We start from the raw sequence: 8,869 nt of genomic DNA, 5'->3' as shown, positions 1-8,869 counted from the left end.
TCTGGATTGTGTCCCTCTACAAATATCTCATACATTGAGGCCCTATCCCCAGTGTGATTGTGTCTGGAGATGGGGGTTTGATAGGCAGTGATTAATGTTAAATGAAGTCATGACGGGGGCCCTAATCCAATAGAACTCTGGCCTTGTAGGAAGAGGATGATAGCCTTCTCTCTCCTGCCCCCTGTCGGCCATGTGAGGACACATCAAGAAGGCAGCTACCTCCTGGCTGGGAGAGAGACCGGCCAGAGGCTGACCTGGCAGGCATCTTGATCTTGGACTCCCAGCTTCCAGAACCATAGAGGCACATTTCCACTGCTTGTGCTGTGCAGCCTGTGGCATTTTGTTACGGCAGCCCAAGCAGACTTATAAAGCCCCCAGGCAGCCTACACCCTTTTCCAGTACTTTCCTTAAAGGGTAAGTCCTCAGAGAACATATCTGTTGATATGTTCAGATGAACAGTCCCCAGGCCTGTTACTGCTCCTCATTTCTGACAGGCAACAGGGATAAAGGCAGCGTCAGAAACAAGGCATGGTCCCCAAAAATGAGTTTGTAAGAAGCCCAGCTCACCAAACATAAGCTGAAGTCATCGTTAATGGATTTCTGTAATGGGAATATCATGTCCAGTTTCTCTTACATCAGAATTGACCTTTTTCCTTGAGTTTTCTTGTTTGTTTTTTGCTTTTTCTATGAGTGAATTCCTCAGTCGCTGGGAGGGTTCACTGTTCATGCCCCTGCTCTGAGAGCTTCAACACGCATCGCTGCCTTCAGAATAGCCCGGAGGTGGTGGCTGCAGGCCTCCCTTGCCTTAGCTCTGGCTTCCCTGTATGAGGACATACTACCAGGTCCAACAGGCACACAGACCCCTCCTGGCTGGCTCTGTTCTCTCACCTCCACACATTTTTGCATCCCATCCCTCAGCCTCGCAGCTCTTCTGGCCCAGCCACACCGATCCCATCTGAACAATACTTCCTGTTTCACCTCCTACCTTTTCTGAGAAGGCTTTGCCGACCATTCCACTTTTTAAATATTTACCAGGGTGATTTTATTTCCTAAATGTATGAGCTCAGCCATTCATTAGGCTGAAACAATTCTATACTAAAGGTGTGATCATGCACCCCCATTATGAGAGCCAGAAAGGGTATAAATCACTGATACAGGTGAGGATGGAGTAAGTGTTCAAATTTTTATTTTTATGTGCAGTATGAAAGTGAACTTTAAGATCAACTGAATTTTATGGAAACTGAAACAGCAAGTAAGAGGTCCATGTCAAAACAGGAGGTCAGTTAATGTGCAAACGTAAGGCTATGTAACACCTCAGGCAAACATAGACTCCACAGTCTTCTTTAAGAGGACGAAGTCTTTCAAACCCAGGCTTGCTTAGAACAGTCCAGAGCTCGACAGCACATGGGATTCACATGGTGCTGATCAGCGAAGTGACCCGTTTCCATGGCGCTGCTTTGATGACATCGTCCACACAGGGAGTCCCTTCTGCTGCTCCAGCTATGCTCAGAAAACTCCTCGCTCCACCTGGCAGCTTTCTGTTAGGCCGGGTATTGCTGCTTCTCCATGGCCCCTTCCTTCTTAGCCTTGGCTGACCAGTATGTGGGGCTTTACTCTTGGGTCACACTGCCTCCAGTGTTTTGCACAGAGTAAATGTTAAAGAATTACGTATGTCTGTGTGAAGGTAAAATGGGAAAGAGTGGTAGATTTAAATGACTTTGGAAAGCTTCTTCTGATTCAGATGTCCTGATCCGATTCCATGAACTTGGACATGTATCAAAACTCATTGTGCAGAGGCATCTGTGTGGGACTCAGTGCTCCTTAAGGTAGCTGCTGCCTTGCCCACATTTCTCCCAGTGTGCACAGAGGGCTTGATGAGCCCACAAAATGATTTGGAATTCTTCCAGGCCTTGTGAGCCCATTTTCTGCAATGTTCTAATCAGTATTTGACAGTCACTGGACCCAAAGGAGACAGTCCAAGAACTTGTTGGAAGTTTGGAATTTTGCGGCTGTGGAGAAGCATGTTAATGACCCAGACATCTCTCTGCCCTCAGCATCCTGCAAAAGGTTAATGTGATGTCATTGTCTGTTGACATTTTCCAAGTACAGATCTGTTACCTTTTCTTGAAGAGAGCTGGAGGCAGTTGTTTATAGACTCAAGTTAATGTTGAATTTAGACAATCTTTACCAAAAAATGAAGCCCAGAGAATCTGCTCTCTTGATTTAAATTTGAACATTTTTCTCCTTTTGCTTCTTAGTTGAGTAGTCAATGCCATGTGGGTAGTGGTGTGGAGAGGTATCTGTGTGGCTGCACTCAGAGCACAGAGGCTGAGTGATTTCAGGGATGCCAATGGCCCTGTGCTTCCAAATATAACCTCATCCACTCTTCCCTCAGCCTCAAGTTCTATTTTTGCAATCATATTTATGGAAAAACCAGTTTTATACAGTGGCTGGAAAAGAGTAAGCATGTAGACACACATGCATTCACACACACACACAGACACACACACACGAGCAAAATGCAAATTTTAAGAAGAAATGGAGGTGCATGTCCTAAAAAGGAAGAAGAAAGTAAAATTGTAAAGTCCTATTTGAAAATTTCATTTGGTGTGGCTACATGTAAAAACCAAAATCTTTTATGCCAAAAATCTTAAAAGCCAAAAGTGTGCATGTACGAGTCAGTGTGTGTGGAGTGATATTAACAACTGTCATGTTATTCCATATTAATAAAATAGCAATGCAGGCTTCGCAAATGTCCCCATTCTCTCCTCTTCTTTCCCATGCCCAGTCTTTGCACAGTATCTGTCAGAATTTTAAGAACAACTTTCTCATCTCCCTGCCTCTACTTTCTCTCCATCTTCATGCCAGGTTGGCCCGGATTCCCTCTCTGCTTAGTAAGCCTCAGAATGTGTTCACGCCTCTGAGGGGCCCTCAGGGCCCTTGTGCCGGGTCTGTGCAGACGCACCCCTGCTCTTCTCCCCAAGCATGCTGCTCTCCCACCCCACCCTTGGTCTGCCCATTCCCTAAACAACTCCCAAACACTTAAGCAATCTGCACACATGTTTGTGCCTTTCCACACCCTCCCTGGGTGTCCCCCCTTCTCTGCCTGGTCAGGGCATCCCCACTGCGTCCTGGCCTCGCGTGGTTGCCACACAGATGCTATGGGCAGAGCAGGTTGTGACCCAGACACAAGTGATTTCGCCATCCCAGCTCTTCCTCCCACCACATTGCCCCCATTGGACCGTGAGATGCAGAGGGTGATTCTGAAGCCTGGGCCAGTAGAAGCTGCATCCCACGGCTCAGTTTCCCCTCACCCACCTTGTCTGAGAAGCACAGCAAGCTGCTGCCACAGAGCCTCTGCTGGTCCCTACCACCTCTGGCGTCATCATCCCTGGTGTCCCAAACGGCCTGAGGCTGGGAGGCCACACTCACATCAGGATTCCCAGGCTTGAAGGCCCACATGGGGCGCTTAGAGCACCGCCCCTTCTCCACTCTGGCCCTTCCAGGACCATGAAGGTCCGGGATGCCCCAGGCTGCATGTCCCAGCTCAGCCTACACCTGCCCCCAGGTGCCACCCCTTGGAAGTTGGGGCTATATGGGAAAAGAATTCCAAGCTCCTGAGTACCTGGATTATGGTAAAAGAGGGGCCATGGGCTACAGATGGCCTGGTCCCTGTGGCCCCAAGAATTCTTGCACAATGGAAGGAGTTTGGCCCCCTCCTCCTGGGCCTCCTGATGAAAGAAAGTGGTGGAGTGGGGTCTAGAACAGGGGCTTCTCTTGTCCCGATCTGAGAGGACAAGGCAGTGATGTATCTTCACACAAAAACAGGTAAGACAAGTCCTGTTTGGGGAGCTGCCTGTTTCTCTAGACAGGGGCTCTCAGCCAGTCCAGGTCGCTCCCCGGGGGGCTCTGGGCAATGTCTTCAGCTGTGGTTTCCACCATGCAGGGGACAATGCCACTGCTGTTTAGTGGAGCTGCTGGGCATCCTACTGTGTCCAGGACAGCCTCATCGTGACAAAGCCCTTCTCTAAACCTCAGGTTCGAGTTATAATGTATTTTCTCTTTCAGAAAGAGTTAGCAAATTCCTAGCTTTCCATGATAATATCAAGCTTTAATCAGGCTCTTCTGAGCTTCCCTGCTGACTAGGCCTTCCCCTACCACAGATGCCAGAACAGATACACATGAAAAGAGCCTCCCCCAGGCTTGATGTCAAATCAGGCCTTTGCTCACTGTCCATCCCTTAGCTCCACACCGTGCCCCTGGGCTGTAGACCCCTAGGGCATAGGGCTCCTCTGCAGGGCCTCGCTCCATTGCTGTGTCCTACCATTTTTAACAAGCGTCTGGTGCAATTTCTCTGATACTTTGTACCCTTCCTCTCTCAAAAACACAGCTTACTCAAGACTGGAAAAAGCATGTTAACTGCAGAAATCGGGTTGATAGAAGGACGTCATCACATCAGATGCCAGCTGTCAGGCCGGTGTCCTGGCGCCAGAACCCAAACCGCCCCTGGAGTCCCGTTAGCCTTTTCTGTTCCTCTGTGCTCATTGCAGCTCTACCTGCCCAGGCAAACGACTTGACTGCCCCTTACAGGAACATCCCCCAAACCCCATCCCCTCTTTGAGGAAAAACATCAACAGAGAGTTTGCACCTTAGATTGTTTGAACCCGGTGTCTTGATTATTTCCACCAAGCCTGGAGTGTTGCACTGTGGCCCTTACCCCATTCTAGCCCTCACCTTAAATGACATTTCCACTCTCAGGAAATTCTGTCCACGCCTTACCCCAGTGGAGCCCACATCAGAGCTCTGCGAGGCAGTGTCTACCTTACAGAGATGAAGGATAAACTCAGATTTGTCTTATCAGCAGTTCACAGTGGTGGTATTTGGAGAGCCAGTTTTTGACAGTTCAGGAATCTTCTTTGAAAGGGGACATCTATAGCTAGGGCTTTAAATCAATTTACCATTTAAATGCGAGGATGGCTTTAGGCGGATTTCTTTCCAGTTGAAGAAAGGCACAAAGGTTGGTTGGCACTAAATTCTTTTACTTGTCTGAATAGATTAAAATCCAATAACTTGTCTGTCCACAAGATGCCAAATTTCTGTCATACCTCAAAAAGCCAATATTTTAATTGAATGAGCCAATTCAAAGGTAAGATACGTCTTACAAGGTGCTGGCGCCCTGGTGCAGCATGTTGATTTCAAATCTGAAAATATTAGATCCTTACATTATAACTCGTAAGGAACTACTTCCATATAAAGCTATTATGGGAGTGCATATATGATGATATTTCATTTTTAAAGAAGAGAAAGGATACATCTGAGCTATTTCAACTTTTCCATGATCTGTCTTTAAAGCTTCTAAGAGATGGTAAATACCAAATTTAAAGAGAATTTTTTTCTCTTAGCTTAATGGTAGTTTTCAGTATTTAATATTCAGGAAGCCACTAGAGGGCCCCAAAGCCCACCTTAAATTCAGAAGATATTCCTTCAAATGTGATCAACACTTACCGGTTACAGTTGACCCCAGAATAACATGGGTTTCACGTACAGGGGTCCACTTGCATGCAGATTTTTTCCATAAATATATTGGAAATTTTTTGGAGATTTGTGACAATTTGAAAAACATTTTTCTTTCCTCTAGCTTCCTTTATTGAAAGAATACAGTGTGTAATACATATAACACACAAGATATGTGTTCATTGATGGTTTATGTTATCGGTAAGACTTCCAGTCAGCACTAGGCCATTAGCCTTTAAATTTTAGGGGAGCCAAAAGTTATACGTGGATTTTTGACTGCATGTGTGGTTGGCAACCCTAATCCTTGCATTGTTCAAGGGTCAACTATATATATATAAGCTGGCTAGAAACAGAAGAAAAAAATCTAGTCATTTGCTCATGAATAAAAATTAGAAAAATGTATTTATTAATACAGAGGTACTAGATCTATCCTTGCTCACTTCCTTGTTTAAAAGAATCAAGTTTTCCTCTAGCATAGCAGCATTTTTTCTTCCTGGGATGCATAGGTAAATACCATAAAAACCAACTTTGTCTTCCATGTGAGTGATTTTTTGTAGGTACTCATGTACAAGTGGTTTGTTTTCTGGTGTTGACCAGATTATTAGAGCTTCTGAGCTGGAATTTTATAGTTAGACATTAGATTTATAAGAACGTAGTGCGATTAAGGGAGCCTGCAACTCAGCTGAGTGGATCAGTACAGAAACAGGAAGCATCTGCCAGAGGCAGGTGCCTGCAGAGGGCACATCGCATGCCCTGGCCTTCCACTGCACTTGGTGGTGTGAGCCCACCCGCACTGGGCCTGCTGGCTTGCCACGAAGCACAGGGACCGTGGCTTGTTCACCTTGCTCTCCATCCCCTGCCCAGTGGGTCCTGGAAGTGTTCCTGGCATGTCAGTGACAGCCACACAGGACAGGTTGAAAAAACATTCACCAAAAAGCTTTACATGGCACTTAGCAGGAAGAAGTCACATTTCGTGCTATTAATTAGTTGGCTTTCAAAACAGAAATGTAAATTAAGTAAAGGTCCTGAGTTCCCCAGTTGTATTGATCCCAAAGTAAAGATAAGGAGTTGGCACAAGTCCAGTGTGAAACTTAGTAGGAAGTAGGAGCCTGAGGTGGCCATGAGGCTGGCCGTGGGCTTTCTGGGAATTAGGAGAACTCTTGGAGAAGATGCTAGATTTTCCACAGGCATAGATGGATATTCTAGCCAATCTGATTAAAACCTTTAAGGGTTGAAAGACCCCAGCAGATCTATGTTGTTACAGAAGCATTTAAGACAGAAACTGCAGAGAAATGGGCAACTGAAATGCAAACGATGGAAGGCTCTGGGTGATTGGCTCAGTAGCCGCAAGATGCAGAAGGAAATGGCATCAGCATTGGGCAAAGGGGCAGCAGGAGGGGAGGGGGGCCCTGGGACACAGCCTTTTATAAGTACACCTACAAGGTGAGGCGGAGCTGGACATCTGATTGAAGCTGATAAGGTCAATGGGCATTTCTTAACCAGCTGTGACTCCACATTCTTTAAAATACAAATGTCTAGATTTTTCTGGCAAAATAAAGGACTATTTCATGAGTGCACAGCCATGTTAATAAGAAAGATGATTTCGTCCTTTTCTCTATGTCAATGTTCTTATTAAGGTTAATTCTGTCTAAGAAGAGCATGTTTTCATTATCTGGTAAAATGTCTGAATTTCTGTGTTTCTCTGTATACTTCATTTTTGCCATAATACATTCAGAAATAAGGAAAATCACAAACATTCGTTTGATGGCTTATGAACCCTTATCTCTCCAGGTGCCCTGGTTTCTTTATAGAAGTATCATCCTCTCCCGGCTGAACCAGAAACCTGGGGAAATCTTTTCCAGAGCCTCAGTTCCTGACTTGCAAGCTCACGTATCAATATGTCACATGAAAAGGATTCACTCACCAAGCACCTACTGAACATCTACTATCCTGCAGAGAGAGAAATAACTAAGCTCAGACCCCGAAGGAACTCAGACCGAGTGGGAGGTAAAGACCCAGTGATCATAAGGTCCCGGGGCGAGTGTTGCGAACGAGGGCACACGGTCCGAAGCGGTAGTTAGTCCTCATGATCTGTTCAGAGGCAAGGAGACCACCACGCTCACCTGAACCAAGGGAGCTCCTTCTTCTCAACTGCCAGGGCAGATGGAGGCCACAAAGCCCGGACACACAGGCGCCTGTCCCCTCCCCAACTGTCCTTAGCTGGGGGGTGCTCGCCTCCATGCTCATCACCTCACGGTCGCTGCTGCACCTGTAGACATCACCTCTCCATGTTTTAGGATGGGAGAAGAGGGGAGACAAAGGGAGACATAAGGGGTGCTGGCTCAGACTATTTATTATCAGGGAAGCAAAAACCCTTTCCAGAGGCCCCAGAGACCTTGAGTGAATGTTTTCTAAGATCTCACCCACCAGAGCTGTGTCAAAGGTCCACCCCTGGCTGGAAGGTGGCTGATGACGGGGGGCAGGAATCAGGCAGACCCACCCCCAGGGAGGGGCACATGGACATCCCCACAGCCCCAGGGCTCACTAACCCACCCAGTGAGCACCTCTGCTCACTGTGGTCATCACCCTTTCAAGACAGCCCCCTGGAGCAAGACGATGGAGAAGGACCTCACCTTGTTCACATCCAGTCTTTCAGGACTGAACTGGAGATTTGGAGTCACCATGTGTCCCTAAACAGGCTCACCCTTCCGCCTTTTGGAGCTCGGGCTCTACTTTAGACTGCAGTAGACTCAAAGCCTCACCTCCATTTTCAGTTGAGGTGACTGAAACTTGACCCCTTTATGTCCCCACTACCTCTTTACAAGAGAACTGAATATTCCCTCCTGAGAGGATCCTCTTCTCCAGCTTTCTGGGGATTCCAGGCACTCGAGTTATCCCCTAATTTGCTGTCAAATAAGGAATGGCATTCAGTAGGCACTCACTGTGTCCAGGCATACATGGAGATTCAAACCCAGGCAGTCTGCCTCTCATCGGGCACTGGGCAGGGGCCCTTGGCCATAAATCACCTCTCCTCATCTAGGGGGAAACTACATCCTTAGCAGCTTTTCAGGCAACAGACACTAGACCCCTGCAGCCAGCTCTAAGTCAGCTTAGAAAGGTGCAAGGTTCACACTCATTATTCAGGAATATGAGACAGTTAAAGATCTTAAAGTTCATTTATTCAAAGAATATTTTTGGAACGGCTGACATATGCCAAGTACTACTCTTGGACCAGGGGACTGAACTATGAGCAAGATAGCATGGCCCCTCTCCAAGAGTCCAGAGAGGTCTCCCTTCCAGCTCGGTGAGACCTCATCCCCGACCAGGGAGGGAGGGCTCTTGACTGATCAGGGAA

The 8,869-nt window shown here is 47.0% G+C and overlaps 1 long non-coding RNA gene across 1 annotated transcript; it reads right to left on the bottom strand.

Annotated features, from left to right (window-relative positions):
• Window positions 1-1,182: 1,182 nt before the first annotated feature.
• LOC118970431 (uncharacterized) lies at window positions 1,183-8,366 on the bottom strand. The gene is made up of 3 exons (XR_005058362.2): window positions 8,148-8,366; window positions 7,638-7,798; window positions 1,183-2,058 (listed from the first exon to the last, which is right to left on the bottom strand). It is a non-coding gene; the product is annotated as an uncharacterized lncRNA (long non-coding RNA).
• Window positions 8,367-8,869: the final 503 nt, after the last annotated feature.

Source organism: Manis javanica, chromosome 15 (assembly GCF_040802235.1).
Source record: "Manis javanica isolate MJ-LG chromosome 15, MJ_LKY, whole genome shotgun sequence".
Taxonomy (NCBI): Eukaryota; Metazoa; Chordata; class Mammalia; order Pholidota; family Manidae; genus Manis; species Manis javanica.
This window is presented reverse-complemented; position numbering and strand designations above follow the sequence as displayed.